General features: G+C 42.5%; 1 protein-coding gene across 2 annotated transcripts in view; it reads right to left on the bottom strand.

Moving 5' to 3' along the window:
- Pde7b (phosphodiesterase 7B) overlaps positions 1-19,269 on the bottom strand; it is a 318,757-nt gene that overhangs the window by 182,441 nt on the left and 117,047 nt on the right.

The raw sequence follows: 19,269 nt of genomic DNA on the forward strand, positions 1-19,269 counted from the left end.
TCAGGGGTGTGTGGCCCCTGGAAAAGAATTAGGGTAACCAGATAGACTTTTTGCTTGCTTGAAAGCTATTCTTGCTCACAAATAGGCCAATAATTACACCAAAATGTAAACCCATGAAATAAGAAGATTCTATGCTGTGATTATCAGTGTATTTATTTCATTTGGTCTGTTTGACACTACAGGCCTTTAACCTCTTTATGAGGTCTGTATCTAAACAGACAGACCGTCAAGGAGAGATTTCACCTCAGCCATGAGTAATTAAATAAGGTTTGGTCTGTCTTGGGGGAATATACTAAAAGAAAATCTTTCTCTTCATGTGTTTGTGCTTTTCTGTATTTGAAGAAAACGGAGATACTCAGGATGTTAACAATTAGTTGAAAAACAGTTTTGTAGCCAGTCTAAGCTACTTTGTGGGTTCTTCTTTTTCCCACCCTTTATACTACTCCTGACCCCAGTTTCATTCCCTATCACTAGATAGGAGAGAAAATAGTATAGAGGGGAGAGAGAAATAGAGATCCTTGGATCTATTTTTTTTCTTCTTGTTTCTTTTTTGAGCATGTCTATTAACAAACCACAACCAATCCTCCTGAGTAACCTCTAACCACCAACTCCACCTTTTGGGGCCCTGGCATTAATACACCCCCTGAATAGTTCCCAGAATTCCAAATATCACACAATCGCAGAAACTATCTGCAGCTGGCAAAGCACTGCCTTTGCTAGAGCATGAGGCAAATCATAGTCAGCCACTATGAAGCAGTTCCATACCCCACATCTGGGATTAAACTCTATGTTATAGACTTCGTTTTAGACATAGGGTTTCACTATGTAGCCCTGGCTGGCCTGTCTGTGCTCCTGAGTACTGAACATTATAGATTCTTAAAGAAAATGAACTTTTGGGGTTAGAGAGATGGTTCGTTGGTCTAAAAGCACTGTCTGCTTTTGGAGGACACAGATTTAATTCCAGGAACCCACATGGAGCCTCACAACCATGTGTAATTCCAGTTAACGGGGTAACTGACAACCTTTTCCCACCAATGTGGATACTGTACACACATGGTACATAGATAAGCATCCAGGTAAACCTAGTGTGGACCCTCAGTATATGCTCGTTGGATATAATCAATTACATAAGGTCCTCCAGTCTTCGAGTGGGATAAAGGCAAGCTCTTGAGTTTGACGCGTCTCTTCCAGCTGGAATTTTGAGTGTATTATGGTTTCAACTGCACTCTTCTCAGCTCACAGAGACAATTCAGTTGGCTCTGCGCTTTAAGGGTTTTCTGAGTATGAACTCATTTGTTCACATGCCTTACTGTAAAAAGGTTAGTTAATTATTAGGGATTTCCTTACTCCTAGAAGAATGAGATCAAGCGGATCTTTGTTGAAATGGAAACATCTGATTAAATTTGCGAAACTCAAGCTTTGTAAAGGAATTCCACCCTCTTTTCCACTCTAGAAATATGACTTCGATGCGTTCACACTTTACTTTTATATAAGTTTCAATAACTTACACACTTTAATGGAGTTATTTATGACTAACTGTTTCTTCCACAGGCCTAACAGGACAAGATCTCAGTGGTATTGCACTAAATGTTCTCTTTGTCCACAGGGCCCTCCAAAGGGCCAATACGAGAAGAGGCAACTTTAGATGTTGATGTAATTTCAAGGGTATCCTGTGTAGGAGATTATTCAGGGAAGGGGTAGTTTAAGGACAGAACCTGGTCCTCCTTAGATTTCTAGAAGCTGTTTTTCAGCCTGGTGTTTATGCTTTTGCTTACCCCAGATAATTATACCTCTCCTATGTCTCTCTGGACAGATCTAAGTTTTGACAGGAGCCGATCCATTCACTCTTAACCAGTTAAGGAAGAAAGCATCTTGCTTATTTCCACGAGTCCTTGTCTTCTGAGAGATAGGAAACTTGAAGTGAACTCAAGGTTTGTACCCCCACATTGGTCACTTTGTTAATGTGCCCAGCTTCTGAGGTCGAGTCTGCCTTAATAGTCACTATTAATTCAGCCCATCAGTTAACCAAAACCCCTTTAATAACATCCCACAGGAACCCTCCTGCTAGACGCAACTGCTCTCTGGCTTGCTTTGAAATTATACAAGGGCTCCACATAGAAGTAGCTAAGGCTTTCAACAGATATACTCTTTTTTCTTTTTTTTTTTAAATCTGGTTTGAAGAGGAAAAAATAATATTTCTGGGCCAAATTCTATAAGTCTTGACCTTGCTTCTCTTTCAGTTCAGTCATTGGAGCTTAGCTTTGGACCTTTCAAACCTAGCAATGTGTGGGCCCCAGACAAGATTTCTTTGGGGTAGAGTAAGAGAAAGGAATACTTCAATTCTTGGAACTTCCCCTGGGTGACCTTGTGTGCTAGCTAGGATTGAAAAGCACTGTATTTAGGAGCAAGAAGATAATCTTCCCCCGAAAGATGACAGAGCCCACACCTTTGTCTGCTGTGATATGCTCTGCTGGCTAAGGCTAGACTTTTCAGACCTCCTACCAGAACCGGCACAATTAACATCATGACAATTAAGTGATATATCCACCAAAGAGTTCTCTCCCTCTTTTTTGTTACCCACTGAGGTTAATCTGGCTTGATCAAGCTCGTAAGTTAACATGGCGACGGGAATATTTGGCTTGATAATTAGCTGCACAGCACAAGTCACTGAATTTTCCTGGAGCAAATCTTTCTCTCGCTCAGTGAATAAAGCGACAGTTCCAGGCCTGCTTCACCACAGAGCGTGCCACGAGCGTATACACTTGATGGCACCTTGAAAACTAATGCTTCACACGTCCTAGAAATTGCCTCTTCACATTTGTACAGCACATTTGTGTGTAATTTGTATTCTGAAGTTTAAGAATGTTCCTTCCATGAGCTAAGACTGGAAAACAATATTTTTAATATCTACGGATAAAACATGAGCAGACACAGAGCACGTCCTTTTGAGTCATGTTTTCCTTCATTTGTTTTCATTTATGCTGATTATAACCTAACCACAAGCTCTAGCTGGGGGTGGGGGGACGAAGCAACAAGAGAGCTGGTCTATGGACTCCAGTCTTTTGCAGCCTGGACAAAGCTTCACATGTTATCATATGAATAATTAGACGCTTGCTGCCCGGGCCCATGTCTTAGGCACTTCAGACATGATTTGGATTTTAAGATTATATACTAAAAATAATCTATAAATGCAAATTGGTAACACACATTTGAAACCTAACATGAAACAGAATCGTTACCCCAAACAGTATATCATGTCCATTGACTCTAAAGGGATGATATGGTAAAAATGTTGCTAATAACATTGTGGGAAGAAATGGAAACATAATGATGAAGGGGGCCTGGTCTTAGTGAGGCCTTGGCTAACACAGTTTTTGGTAAGGAAGGCTTATTGTTGATTAAGTAACAACTAATAGGAATCACAGTCTACAGAGCAGCTTGACTGTGTAGCCACAGGGGAGTATCTACCATTAAAAATGTTTCCTAAGCTGGTATCTGTGTTGAAGGAAGATCTGAAGCATGGCTGTAGCCTTGAGAGTTCACAGCCCTCTTAGTTTTTGTACCCTAAGTATCCTCACCCGGAACCGCCCACCCCTGGCCCTGCCTCTAAAGTCTACACTTACAAAGTAACTCGTCACGCAGGACCACAGAGCATACGCAGAAAGTGTTACCTCATTGTGTTATTAGTATGCTGCTAACTTGTTAGTAGCAAACTGATATTGGTCTGATTGTGAAAAGGCTCTTAACTGGAGGGATTTAGGGCATCAGCGAGCAGGAAGTAGTCACGTGAGGACAGTTTGTCTGCATTGTAGATATAAGTACAGGGAGTGAGAGTAGGGAGTACAAAGAAGATTAAAAGAATCCCTCTCCCCCTCCCCTTTCCTTTCCCCTCCCCCTCCCTCTCCCCCTCCCCTCCCTCTTCCTCTCCCTCTCCCCCTCTTCACCCCCTCTTCTTATCCACACTATCCATGCTATGTTCTATACTGTATCACCAGTGTCTGCCTTTAAATATTTTTAATTAATTTTTTTCATATATTTTGATCATATTCTTTCCCTCCCCCAGCTCCTCCCAGTTCCTCCCAGCTCCTCCCGGCTCCAGTCACCTATGCACTACATTTTAGGCTCTTTCTTTTTCACTGACAAGCCCATAAAACGAAAGCAATGGTCAAACCAAACAAACCCAATTAAAAAAAAAAGCCAGCTCCATATACAACAGGGCAGGTGCGCACACGAACTCAGACTATTGAAGCATGCACAAGATCTGTACAACTTCAAACCAACTAAAATCCCTGAATGGAGAAGGCAAAGTGGACACAGAGACCCACACCTAACTAAGAATCTGTTTTCAGGTGATAACCACTGGGAAAGGGAGACTCAGTTTTCTACAGTGGAGCATCTCTAGTAGTCAGCCAACACTAAATGAACCGTGTGTGTGTGTGTGTGTGTGTGTGTGTGTAGGTGTGTGCACATGCCCATGTGCCCTTTATGTATTTTTGTTTTTGCATGTTTTCTTTCATTTTGACAGGTAAAAGTCCATTTGTGGCATAAACCAGGAAGCTTCTAATACGCATGTATTATGAAATGTTAAATCAAGCTAATTGATATGTATGTCATCTCATATTTATCTGTGATATGAACAATTAAAATCTGCTTTGAGCAGGTTTTAAGCATAATATTGTGAACTACGGTCACTGTCTCTCCAATGGCTTTCTTGAAACAAGTTCTATTTCCTCATGTCTAACTTTACCTTGTGGTCAGCAAGATGCTACTGTCGTAATCTAGAAGGCCCCATCTCAATAGCTGTTGGGAGCAACGTGGGATATTAAAACCCTCACCACTGGTGTGGAAGAGAACCCGAAGTTCCTAGCCTTGAAAACCTTCCTTTTTGTTTTTGCTAACACAAAGTTTCTACTTGTATGTAAGCCATTTAAATCCTATCACTACAGATAGTTCTCAAAGCATGATATCGTGAAAGGAGCAGAAACCATGGAGAGATCCGTTTCCAGTTCTGTCTAATTCAAATACACCTAAAAGATGGCTGCCGGCCTGTGTGAACCCGGCGCTAAGAATGACCACTTTATATCTGCAGGCAGTTTTTTCTCTCAGGGTCATACCTCTTTGTAGTGTTCTCAAGTCTACTCCCTTCTGCCTTCTGCTGGCAGAAGAACTAAACAGAAGCCTTCTTTTCTGTGTGCGAGCTCCAAGTTTCAGCCAGGAAGGCAGTGGGTGGTCTTCCTTCATAAGATAAGGCCATCTGAGGTAAGGGTCCTTCAGCTCTTGTTCTTCCAAAGTGCAGTGTGTAGCACTTTGCCCAGACTCTTTGTATCCAGATTCTTTCCTCTGGATACAGCTCTGCTACTCATTTTTCTACAAAATTACAGCTCTTGGACTGGACACAGTGTTACACTGATAGCATTCTGGGCTCTTCTGGGCTTCACAAATGCGATACCTTTAAGTTATGGAGTGTAGGTTTATACCCTTCAGAATGGTACACAGGGATCCCTGACCTACAACGTGATGGTAGTGGAGATACAGTTTTTGCCTTATGTGGGTTGTGAAAGTGGGGTCCTTATGTTGAAATTAACGTCTTTATGAGAAGAGAAACCAGATATGTACCTCTCTTTACACACAGTGAGAATAGGCCACCTGCATGTAGAAAGGGTCCCTTCATCAGAACCCTGTCTTCCTGGCATCCAGCTCTCCAATGAGCTGAGTGGGAAAATTCCGTGACGTCAGTCTGCAGTATTTTAAGACGGAAGTCCAGAGAGACTAAAATGATACGCATTCACATGAACCTCGATACTTCACGGGAAAAACAATGGAACAAGAAGGGAAGCTGGACAACTTTGACGTGTAGAGCTTTCTTTCTCCGACTCACTGTTTTTGACATGCGTGGTATATACACATTCCTCCTACTTTCTAGGTGAGGAGTGACCAGCCTGCTCATCTTGACCTGATAGTTTGGGGTTTTGGTATTGGGAGGTGCTATGGAGTTTTGGGAGGTGGGACTTAGTTGGAGGCCCTGGGGTCATTAGAGAATGAATGTCCCAGAAAGAAAATGTGAGATGCTGACCCAAGCCCTAGGTTGCTTTCCTGGCTCATGTTGTGAGGGAGTTGCTCTGCTAAGCACTCCCCACTATGGCTGTCAAATGCCCTCATCAGAGGTCTGTGGCAAATGGAATTGACTAACCTTGAAATCAGATCTTAAAAACACTAGGCCAAATAAATCTTTTCTATTTATAAATTAATTACCTAAACTGTTTCATTGTAGTAATTCAGATACATATGTGTCATGTGTACACATTTTATACATATAGATACAACTATTATAAGTATTACATGATAGACATATTTGTGAAAATATATGTATCATATACATTTATAGTTACTATATATATATATATATACATACTGATATTTATAGCAGGTTTTATCATTGCTTTCTGCTCAGCAAGCGATTGTCCTCTTGAGTACTTATTAGGGAATCAAGAAGATGGTTGCACTAGAGAAAGGTAACTGTCTTTTGTGTTCTTGGAAGAAAACGGTATAAGTTTTCCTTTTTTGGAGGAAGTGTCTCCTGTGCTGAACGGAATCTGTCCTGTGCACATTAACTACGACTATCTAGGTAGACGAAGGAGAGAAGACAGGTCAGGTGGCCTCCATTTGATACAGCAGTCACAAATGGAACGCACACGTCGGCAGCCACTGAATCTAATATTAACTCTGCAGGAAATCCCCTAGCCACCAAAGCCAGGAGACTCGTCACTCTGCTCTCAAGCCAGAGGCTTGGGACCAGGGGAACACTACCACTCACCACACTAATTCCAACAGCTTGGCATTACCTTAAAGGTATAGCCATTGCCCAAAGGCATTCCTTGAAATTTGGCCTTTCATACATCTGAGCTTGAACATTCCAAATGGAATCATCTAGAAAGGGCTAAGTTCTGTTCTTTGTGTCTGCTTTCAGACTGTATCATGGATTGTAGCGAGATCTGTCACAGTTGAGGACCATCTTTCTGTCAGCATATGTCTGTTGTAAATATAATTTATTCTAGATTCAGATATATTTGAGATGCACCTCCATACCTTCCTTCGGTGACTTAGAAGGACTAGCAGAGCTCTTTCTTAGGGCAGCATCTTGTCTTGTCTTTCCTTATTGTGCCTAGCACAGAGCTGGCCACACAGTGGGAATTTTAGTTTCTTCCCCAATGTGTGACCAACACCATGAGATTCTTAGCCTGCAGTAGGTTGGAAGGAAACATATAAACAAACCATTCACAATTAATTTTCTTTATAATAGCCCTCTCTGCAAGAAAACGATACATATGTGTCTATGCATGTATACATTTCCCTTGGCACACAGAGATCATGTGAAACACAGGGCTCTATGTGGTAATTCTGACGCACACCTAACTCTTCAAACACTTGCTATGAAAACAGGAGGATGGCACTAAGACAGGTTCGTAGTATGACTCAGAAAAACTAAGCACCGGAAGGAGCAGGTTTTTCCTCTTTTCTTCACATCTGCATTTCTCAGAGCCAGCAGATGGTACTGTCTGGCCCAGACTCAGTGTCAACACATGAACCAAGTCAGGACGCCACATGGAAGTCATGAGCATAATTTAACTCCCTAGTTATGATTCTGTCCCAGTTCTGGGAGCAAAGCCGGACTGAGTTTCCTTACTGTTCATTTTCTACAGAGCTGGCTTGACTTGGTGGCTGTTGCATTTTCTGTATGATTTCCCTTGAATAAATAATAAAATGGTAATGAGCTCTCCTAACAGATCCACTCTGCAGTATTCAGGAGGAACATTTTTGTTTGTTTAGACATCGTCACACAAAGCCCTGGGAAGAGAGGGCTAAGAGAAAAGTGTCTTCACCCCAGTTGTTGGAATCTCAAAGACATTTTGGTAAACAACATTGTTCAGAGCTGTCACCAATGAGCTGTCCCCAAATACACTTTAAACAACAACAACAACAACAACAACAACAACAACAACAACAGCAGCAGCAGCAGCAGCAGCAACAACAACAAGAAGGCAGGTTTGTGCTCCCTACAGATTAGGGGATGTGAATGCAGCTTTGGCTACAAGGGCTACAAGGGCTCTTACAGCAGGAGCGCCCTTCTGTAAAATCCAGGGCTAGAATGTCTCCTCCATAGTGACTGTAATTGGATCTCAGGAGCTTTATTAACAGTGGGATGGGAAGGAGAGGAGAAAAGCGCTTGGTGTCCCGGCAACGGGTGTCATAAACACCTTGCGGGAAGAAATCTAGAGACGAAAACCATGTCCTTAAGGGCTCAGAGGCTCCTGTGAGCTGCCGCCATGGACCAGCAAGTCTCGTATTTCTCAGAGTTGCACACGCTCCAAAGAAGGTTCAAGTGTTCTTAGGAAGAGGCATCTGGAATCCACGGGCGCGCGAGCCAGCCTAAGGATAGTTTCTCTACCTTTCCGTAGTCAAGGTCCTCCCAAGGGAGAGAAATACTTTCGAATATTCTCAACTAGGAGAGTCTGTCACCTATGATGTGTAGCAGCATGGGTTAAAGACTGTGGGGTCCACCGCCCACAAACAACCCAGGCCATTTGCCAACGGCTATTGCTTTCTCGCCTCAGATGGATGGTAGGGTCCTATTGTTGAAGATAACGCCTGCGTAACTCACTGAACATGGGGAAGTCAAGCTTGTGCCTGCCTGGAGCCTTCATCTATACTGACTAGCATTCATGATACTAAAAGGGACTTTTGCATGATGCCAAAAGAGAAAGATAAACACCAACCCAGCTGCAAACCCTTCACTCTACATCAGTGACCTACCTCTTAGGTTCATGAGTGCGATAGTGACACAAAGGGTGCGGTAGCAAGCAACCACTGTCTGGTTGGGCTCAAGACTAGCCCCCGTGAGATGAAATTTGTGCCTATCACTGCTTTGGTAGCCAAGAACCTGAGGTTAGGTTGGTCGCAGACCTAGGAGAAAACCAAGTACTACTGTTCTGCCAGAAGAACTTAGCAATAGAATGACTCCTAATGACAGTGCACTCAGTCATCATCAGAGAAGCTTCCTCCTGCAGTAGATGGGAATACATACAGAGACCCTTCTGCAGAGAGTGAGAGACCTTGGAACATTCAAGTCTAAATGGGATGTCTCCATCGATCTTTCCCCTCAGGTCTCAAGGAACCACGTAGAAGAGAGAGAATAATTGTAAGAGCCACTATTGAAACACCGAGAGAACAAGACCTTCTAGACACAACGGGGATGACGTGAGAGCTCACAGAGGCTATGGTAGCACACGCCAGGCCTTTACAGATCTAAATCAGATGGAGTCCCAGCACTGAGAGGAGAAATGTGGATACAAGATCCCATCCCCAACCAGGAAGCTATCTATAACTGAGAACCACTCATGAATGAAAAATTAGTGTTCTCCGATGGCATCTCATTGGGTATACATTTAAGGGCAGGGCCCATGCTCAATATAGATGGCCGACACAAAACCAACTCAATGGTATGTTGGAGGCCCCTCCCCATATTGTTTTGTCTGCACAATTAAAATTTTGTGTTTTTATAGGATAGTGTGTGTCTTTGTGTCTATATGTGTTTCACGTGCTTTTTGTTTGGCTTTCTTTGCTGTTTGTTTTGCATTATTCTGGCTTGTATTTTACCTCATTTTCATTATTCCACTCCAACTACTATTATTATTTTAGATGCTTGTTTGTTTTCTAATGAGAGAGAAGAAGTATATGGATCTGGGCTATTGGGGAGACGGCAAGGACCTGAGAAGAGTTGGGGAAGAGAAGTCATAATAAAAATATATTGTGTGAAAAACCTCTATTTTCAATAAGAATTAAAAATAGGAAAATTTAAAAAATATCATGGGGTTCCAATGATACCACTTGCTTTTAAGATTTTGTATATGTAATACATATTATTTATCCAATCTATCTATCATCTACCCCTCTATCACCTATCTATCCATCTATCATTATCTATCTATCTATCTATCTATCTATCTATCTATCTATCTATCTATCTATCATCTATCTATCCATCTATCATTATCTATCTATCTATCTATCTATCTATCTATCTATCTATCTATCTATCTATCTATCTATCCATCTATCATTATCTATCTATCTATCTATCTATCTATCTATCTATCTATCATCTATCTATCCATCTATCATTATCTATCTATCTATCTATCTATCTATCTATCTATCTATCTATTATATATATAGCATCTATCATCTATAGAATCTATATCTATGATGAGATCCCTGATTTTCTAAGAGGATTGCCTATTGACTTTTAGATTTATGTAAAAAAAATGGTAGAAAACTTTGAACACCTGGGGAAGCCACAGCTCCGGACAGTCCAGAAAACTCCAATCGTCTATCTCGTCTAGCTTCAGAAAGTTTCCTTCAGTCTCCCCAGCTTAAGCAAAAGGGCAGATGGTACCCAGGGACAGTTAGGCTGTGGGGGAAATGGTTACTGGGAAGGCTTTGATTATTATCAGTGGGGATGTTCCTCTGGCTTTGTGAAAAATACAGTAACCTGATGTCCCCTTTCCTTTGAGAACAGTCACAATGAAAAAGGCACGCATTATCAGTGCAAAGTCTGTGACTTAAAAGGGCTTAACCTAGCAGGAAAAGGACAGGTGAAAGGAAGGAGTTAATTTCATTCCATCACACTGGAGACCTTGGAGGTATCTAGAAAGTTCCCTGAAGGAAGTCCCTTTTGAAAGAGGTTACGAACAGTGGAACAAAATTCTTTCCATTCTCCTTCCTAGGTAGTCTTTGTGTGAGTTCCCCTTGTGTCTGCTTTTTCTGTCTCTGTCTCTTTGTCTCTGCCTTTCTGTGTCTCTGTCTCTGACTCTCTCTGCACGTGACTATATTAAGCTGAAGACAGGCAGGTAAGGTAAATAGAGAGGGGGGGACTCAGTTTTGTGTGGACACTGGGCATCTTATCCCCTCACAGGGACCATTTCCATTCAGAAACCCCAGAATACAGTTTTATAACCACAGCACGGAATCCTCTCCTCCTTCCTTTTATAAATCTATATGAATACTATACATATCTGTAATACATATGGAAAACTCTAGAATAAATTTGTATAAGACCCATCATGTGCTCAAACGGGGACATTGCTGGTCCTCAGGTCTATCTTTTAGTTGGGAAATGAATACCAGCTTTTGTCAATCAGTTTCAGCAACTAGGTATGATTAACTGCTTAAGTGCAGATGTCTGTATCTCTTAGATTAGATGAAAATCCTTTGAAAGATTAACAGAGACTTGAGCTGTGAGCTAGGAACTTCAAAGTCAGCCTGACTATGTGCTGCCTTCCGAACGACATTAGTGTAGGTTTTTTTTTTCTTTTTAAATTAGGAGACTCTGATTTACTTCCAGGTCCTGTGGTAAATAGCTTTGATGTCCTAGTCAGGGACCTGATATGCGTCATTCTTAACTCAAGCTGGCTGTGTTAGCAAGGCCCTAGTTGATGAAAAATCTTCCTGCAATTGTATTCTTATTCAAAGCATTCCTCTTCCCCCCACTCGGGCTGGCCTTAGGCAGATGAAAGAATGACCCAATACACCCAGCTAGGAGCATCTGTTTCAAGGAAAGACGGATCTAGCTGATTTGCTTCGTTTCTGTTTCTGCGGGTTTGCAGTGCATAAAGGAAGTCTGTTTTGTAAGAGGTTACTATCGGTGGGACTAAGTGCTCCTGGCTTGGCCAGTAAGCACACACACATGGGAAATGAAGAAACCCCGAGTAAACACTGAATTTCCCCTGGCAGCAACCACCACTTTCCAAGATTTTCACGCCACTGACTACATCAGGCAAAGTCTGGGTGTTGCTACAAACGATCAATACCTTTTTATCTTTATCAGTGAAGCTTTGCAAGTCTACTAGTTTGAGGAGGTTAGAGGACTGCCTAAAAAATATTTGGAAAGAATTTGTGCTGAACTGCTCACATTAGGAAGGGTTTCCCACCTAGGAGACTTCAACGCTATGGCAAACTTACTTTAATTGGACTTAAAACAACATTTGCGGACTTTAAAATAAATTAAATGACAAGGGTATTGTGTCAGCCTTACATCAGTGTGGAGAATCCAGGTGTCCTCTGCTGAACCCTGTTCACAGAATGCGGTAGCATTTCTCAGGAAATACATCAAGTGATATCACGCTCACCAAAACATAGTTTTAAGTGCAAAGGCTTGATATGGCACTGATACCTAAGTGATTTTTATGTGGGATACGGACAGGCCTCTTTGATCACCATCTGTGATGGTTTACCTTGCCCATGAGTCAGGATTGAGAATCACCAAAAAAGCAGATTTCTGGCACATCTGTGAGGAAGTACACTAGGTTACTTGAGGTGAGAAGACCCATTGTAACCCTAGAGAGGACAGTTCTCGGGATGGTTGTCCTGGACTAATTACAAAGAAGAATGTGGGTTGAGCAGGCCGCATTCATTGCTCTTTGCTTCCTGAATTCGGATACTGTGCAAGCGGTTACCTCACACTCCTAGGGCCATGAACCCCAGCCATGATGGACTGGCTCCTCAAACTGAGAGAGCCCAAACAAACCCTTTCCCCTTTAAGTTGTTCACGTTAGGTATTTGTCACAGCAGTGCCACAGTCACTAACAAACTTCTCTCCATTCTGATCCATTCAATCCATGGTAGCTGTATGCTAACAATGACCCAGTGTTGCCATAGGAATCCGCCGGTCCCTTAGACTTCCTGTAAGCTTGTATTTTTAACTGTAACACCACAGGATGGTGGGTGCAACATCTGTTCTGTCATAAACATTTTCTTTTTACTTACTAGAATAATCAAAACCCTCCCATTCGATATTTAAGTGTACAAAAAGAAGAAAAAGGAGGAATCTGCAAATATTTCATAGTTTTGATTAAAAGAGGTGACAAGTATCCAGGAGGCAGAAGAAGGGTACAAAATGGCATCTGTTACATTTGGCACAGGAAAATAAGACCTTCTCAGGTCTGGGAAGCGTGCCAGCTCATCTCCTGTAACTTTGCTACATGTGATTTATAGAGCGGCAGCAGGGGTGTCAACTGGATGCTTATTAAAATGTGTTCCTTCTGGTTCCGTTCTAGATGTAATCGGATTTTGCACTGAAACAAGATAATCAGGTGATTTGTATGCATGGTACACTTTGAGAAACACCGGTCTCTAATACTGAATTCCTCCAAGCCATAATCACGTTAGGCAGGAACTTCTTCCTGGCTGTGTCTTACTGCACAGGTGATGCATGCTACAGGTTGGGCCGACTGGGTTCCCTTCCTGTACTTACCTTTTGGGTGGGTTAGGGAGTAAGGGGACGAGAGGGGACAGAGACAGAAACAGGTGAAAATGTGGCTGTAAGAGTCAAAGCCTACTCTGAGAGAGACAAGCAAACATAGCCGGTGTTTACAGACACAGAGGTAAGCTCTCTGTTTCTTTCTTTTAGCTCCTCTCTAAATCTGGGCAAGAGATTTACTGAACCCGGATTGCATGAAACCCCCTAAGTTGTTTAGTTGTTTAGAAATTCCTCCTTCGTGCTTACACCAGCTTGGCAGTATGCCTGAGACCCAGACAGACATTTCTATCAAATACAGGTGGATGGAGTAGGATCTAGAAATTGGATGTAAGGAGGCACCACAATACCTTTGCCTGCCAAGTAGCCTCCTGTGTACTCGCCATTGGCTCTAGAGACCTCAGTTCACAAAGCCCAGCTCTCAGTCTCTCACAGTATACCACCGTGCTCTGCTCCTGCAGGGCTCCTTTAAAGTAGGAACACGTTGGAGGTAGCCTTCTGAACCGGTCAGCTTTTATTGCTAGGCATTGCCCTGCCCCTCCCTCTACTTTCTACTATTCCAAGTTTCTAGAGAGAATGTTATCTCTGCCCTTGCCCGATCTCTGTCTCTGCAGGCTTCTGTCTGCAAGCTTAGAAAACGCATTTCAAACTTCCACTAGGCTTTGGAAGTTACTGCCATCTCGTGGGGGGAAACAACAGTCTTGATATCTATGTGATGGCAAGGTGAGGACCCTTAAATGCTAAAAGAAGTCAATCTGTTGATTGGGGTGGGTCCCTGAAGTCCCTTTGAGCTTCTCTGGTGAAGCTGGAGCCTATTACAGATCCTAAACGATGTCAAAAGAATCCAGGTCCCAAATCAACTTCCTTCCCTCCTATTTCTCTGGAGTATCATATGTGCACCTATTCTCACATATACAGGGTGAGAATCTGAGGTCTTGTGGGTAACTGATGCTCCAAGTCTCCTGGAAGTCCCCCTCCTGTACAGTAACCATCGCATCTGTTCCAGTGGTTGGCTATTGCTCATGTCTCAATCAGAAACACGGGGACACAGCCACCTTACACTGGATAAAGTACTTTGATGGCTTCTTGCTGCAAGGGACCAATTTTCTGCCACAGGCACACCTCAGCTCACTCCAGCCCCACTGTAGACACCACAGTAGTGATGAATGGCCTCCAAGTTTCCTCAGAATACACAGAATTGGGAAGAGAGATCATTCTTCCCTTATATATGAACATCCTTACAGAGAAAAGTGGTGGATAAAACTATCAGTACCCTTTTCTGTTGTGGGTCTCGGGCAGAAGGATGGGTGTAAAGTATCTGACTTAGCACCTGAAGCAGTCTGGACAAAGCAGCAAGAACTTTAAAGCAGGAAATGTCTGGGTTGACGTCCCTAAAGACGTTTCCTTACAATCTGAGATCTCAGTCTGACTGAATAAAAGACTGGAGTGACAAGGGGAAGAAAAATATGAAAAGAAAGTTAGGAGAATTAGTTAGCCCTAGGTAATCACTCAGAGGCTCTGAGATATTTCTTGGCATTTGTTACTCTTTAAAGGATAAGTCCCAGGGCTGCAGGCATTACTCTGTAAGAAAAAAAAGTCACTTGCTATTGCAAGCGTGAAGACCCAAGTTCAGTCCTTAGTGCCCTCACATAAGACAAACAGAACTGGAGACAGCAATCCTATAATCCCAATGCTGGGGAGGAGAAGGCCAAAGGATTCCTGGTGCTTGTGGACCAGCCATTCTAGTTAAATCAGTGCTATTCAGGTGCAGTGAGAGACTCTGTCTCAAAAAGGTAAGGTGGAGACCAGATGAGGGAAGAAGCCAGATGGTGTTGTCCTCTGGCCTCTGAAAACACACCCCCTTACACACATAATCACACACATATGCACACACCCATGCACATCCATATACACATACAGACTAGTACATGCACACACACACATACACACACACACACACACACAAACACACACACACTGACATGTGTACCTGCAAACAAACCCACTCCCCAATGAGTCCAGTGATCTTCCCATTTTATTGTTTAAGGTGTATAAATGCCTCTTGGTGGAATGTTCTAGAATGTAGACAAAGGTACACATGTATGACGAGCTCTCTATCCTCTGCCTTCTTTAAGGTGGCTTCCTCTCCGCTCTGCTAACAGGCATCCCATGGCTTCAGTATTTCCCCAGGGAATGGCATGCTTCTGAACTCCCACAGTGCTCACTGAGGAAAGATAAAATTGGCCCCTCAGGGCTGTTCTGTGGGCTGAGAGCCTCCTGTGACGACAAGAGGATGTTCATACCTCTCTCCTACCTCTTCCCCAAGTGACCTGGGAACAAATCTTGAGTTGAAGAGGAAGTTGCTTCTGGGATAAAGAAGTTCAGAAGGAGTTTGTTTTTAGACTCTGAGGAACATGCTTCCCTCTGCCTTCAAACTCATTTTTAACTTGTAAATGGGTTTTGCTGTAAACAGATTTCTGTGATGTCTGCTGCAGGGTTGGCCAGGGGAACCACCATTTCTGGGTTCCTAAAGTTTGTCCTTTGTTTTTCTGTAGGAAGTCTTCATTTAGGGGTTCCCAAGGTTACCAAACCTTTTCCTGTGGGGATACCCCCTCCAGTTCACTACAGTATCTCACTACTGGGGTGAGTCCAGCTAACACCCATTTCTCACCACTGCCAGCCCTGCTTAGAGCACCACGTAAAGCCTCTAACCACCTTCATTGTGGTGCTAGGACAGAAAGTATTGCTCTTCCTTTCAGCTCTCTTTACTCTATCCCACTTTCTTATCCAAGTTTGGGGACCCTAGTGCCCTCCCTGTGAGGAAAGGCAACCAGGATCTCTCCTTTCACAGAGAAAGTCCACAGTTTCCTGGCTGTGGCCAACTTGAGTTAGAATATGGCTATGTTGGAAGCAGGACAAAAGGGGATTGTGGGCTTTTCTCTGAAGAATATTCTCAAATTCTTCCCTTCCCTTCCCTTCTCTTCTTTCTCTCCTCCTCTCCTCTCCTCCTCCTTCTTCTTTCTTCTCTCTTTCTCTGTCTCTGGTAGAAGGAAGTCCTGCTTGTCACATGTTTCAGCACGTGAAAGGGCAGGAGGGTGATCCAGGAAATTGAGGAAGGAAGTTTTGATACTTCTGACCTCCACAACGATCACCACCAAAGCAGAGGTTTTGCAGGAGGACCCTGGCAGCCTGGACTGCATTATATTTCAAAGAGAGTCTCATCAGACCAGTAGTCGACATTTACACATCAGCAGGTTTTGTGCATTCATTGGAATTCCCAGATCTCCTTGTAGAGCTTTAGTGGAGTTGGCCACATGGCGCCTGTGTTCTCTCTTGCATCCATGACAACAGTGGAGAAGCAGCTGTCTGGAGTAGACCAGGCATGCACTCGCGCTCCAGGTGGCCCCCATACCACCACTAACTGAGTCCAATTCCCTCTTGTACATCACTTTCTTGGCCTCTGGAGCCATTTGAATGTCTCATCTTTCGAAGAAGCCCGGAGAGGAAATATAGAAACCCATCCATAGAGTCACTGGGTTTGAAAACAGTAAGTACTTGACAAATATTTATTGAGCCGATGCAATTTTGAATCTCAACAGGGTCAGAGGAAGATTCTAGACTTTCGAGATAAAGGTGATTGTGTTGCTGTGAAGATGATCACAGTCCTTGATTTAGTAGATGAATTACAGGGGTCACCCGTTATATATTCCTGACATGCAGAATATACTTTCTGTGAGTCAAGTGCCCATTTATTTTATTGGACATTTTGCTGAGAAGTAAAATACACCTGTGCTGTGATCCTCCAAGTGGGTAAAGAGAGAGAAAACAGTCTGTATCACATTCAACTCTTCCAAGTTTGTTCTGTGTGAATCATTTCTGCCTGTCCTTTTAATTTTAGAATGCAACTCTTTAAAATTTCCTGGGGGTGATTAGTTGGTTAATTCTTAGCGTTATTGTTATAGGTCATGTATAATATATCCTCAAAAAGAAAATAAGGGGGTTGGGGATTTAGCTCAGTGGTAGAGCGCTTGCCTAGCAAGCGCAAGGCCCTGGGTTCGGTCCCCATCTCCGAAAAAAAGAAAAAAAAAAAAAGAAAATAAGGAGTCTAATATTTTTAACAAAAATTGAATAAAATAAAAAATATATGTACGTTTGTGTAGGGGGAACGAGAGGAAATTCATAGTATTTAAAATATTCTATTTTTCCAGGCATGGTAGTCTACACGTGTATAGTACACACACAGTTGAGAGGTCGAGAGTTCAAGGCTAGCCTGGACTGTACAGGCTACCCAATAGGACCCTGTTCAAAAAGCAAGAAGCATGACAGAACAACACATTAAAATATTATACATTAGGGTTAATAAAGTTTACATACGGCACACAATATTTTTGTGCAACCAGTCAGGGCAGTAAGCATTGTCTGTCGTTGTAGATGATCAGCGACTACTTAGTGTGATTGTCCTTCTCTAGGCAACAGAACAGAACATATCTTGGACATGACTTTACCGAGATGTAAGTAACAGTCTAATTCATTAATTATATAAATTAGATGATGTCTAAGGCTCAGTAGAAGGGTTACAGTACTCCTTGGACGTGAGGAATACTTTTTTTTTCCTGGCCCTATTAGTGGGCGTGCATGCAGCCAAGGCACTGTGTAGAGCTGTGCGTTTCCATTTGGTAATTACTCTCCATTAGCCAATTACAGGGCTATTACTGGGTCGCTCTGAATATTTATCCAAATAAATTAAAATCAGGATCTTGTAGACATAGTAACACCCCTATGTTTATGAAAAGACTGTAATACTAAGACGTGAAAAGAACCCAATTGTAAGGGAATGGATGAAGAAAGAATGTGCCTGGAATAGACTGATAGCCTTTCTGAAGATGTGTGGGATATATTATAATGTAGTTGAATGCTGAGGACGTCATACTAAACAAAATAAAACAGGCAAATGGGGCACAAGTTAATTTCCGTTAGGTATTTGAACCAGTCAAAATGATAGAATCAGAGAATGAAGAAGGAGGCACTAAGGCTGAGGGAAAGAGGGCTATGCGAAGTTTTCACCAATAGAAATGAGATTTCATCAGACAAAGAAGACACGAGCTTTAGAGATATGCCGCAGTCATAGCACCATGCCTCGAGTCAACGGCGACTTATCGTATGCTAAAGATTTGTTTAAAAGGATAGGATGACTCTCAAGTGTTCTTACCACAGTGAAATAGATGTAACCAAATTAGAACATGTTACAAAATGCTATACTGTCTGTCTGTCTGTCTGTCTGTCTGTCTATCTATCTATCTATCTATCTATCATCATCAATCAACTCTCTAATCTATCATTTATTCATCTATTTATGTATTATCTGCCTATCATCTATCATCTATCATGTATATATCAATCTATTATCAATCAATCTACTATTTATTACTTACCTATCATCCGTCTTTTTCATCATCGATGTATCTCTCATCTATCACCACAAACTCTTGGCCAGCAGGAAAGATTGTTTATTTTGTTTTGTTTGTGGGTATCTGCCCGTGTGTGCTGTGCCTCCAGAGGGCAGAAGAGGGTGTTGGCTCCTCTAGAGTTGAGTATAAATGCCGTGTGGGCGCTGAGAGTCAAACCCTGGCCCTCTGGAAGAGCAGCAGTATTCTTACCCATTGAGCCATCTCTCTAGCTCTAGATAGACTACTGCTTCCAAGACAACTCTGCTTCCCCCACCATACCTAACCCAATACTACTTTAGCTGCGTCAAGAACGTGATAGATGTCATTTTTATATTTAAGGTTTTCTTCTAATTTGTCCATTACCAAGGGCAAGAAAAAAACAAAAGTAAAAACAATACCCCTCTGGCTATTTCAGTGAGCTGCATATTCGAAGTGGCCTTGGTAGCTGGGATGCTCTGGTCCCAAACAATCGTATGCTGATTTATAGCACAGACACTGAACTTACTATTT

The sequence above is a fragment of the Rattus norvegicus genome, chromosome 1, assembly GCF_036323735.1.
Source record: "Rattus norvegicus strain BN/NHsdMcwi chromosome 1, GRCr8, whole genome shotgun sequence".
Classification (NCBI taxonomy): Eukaryota; Metazoa; Chordata; class Mammalia; order Rodentia; family Muridae; genus Rattus; species Rattus norvegicus.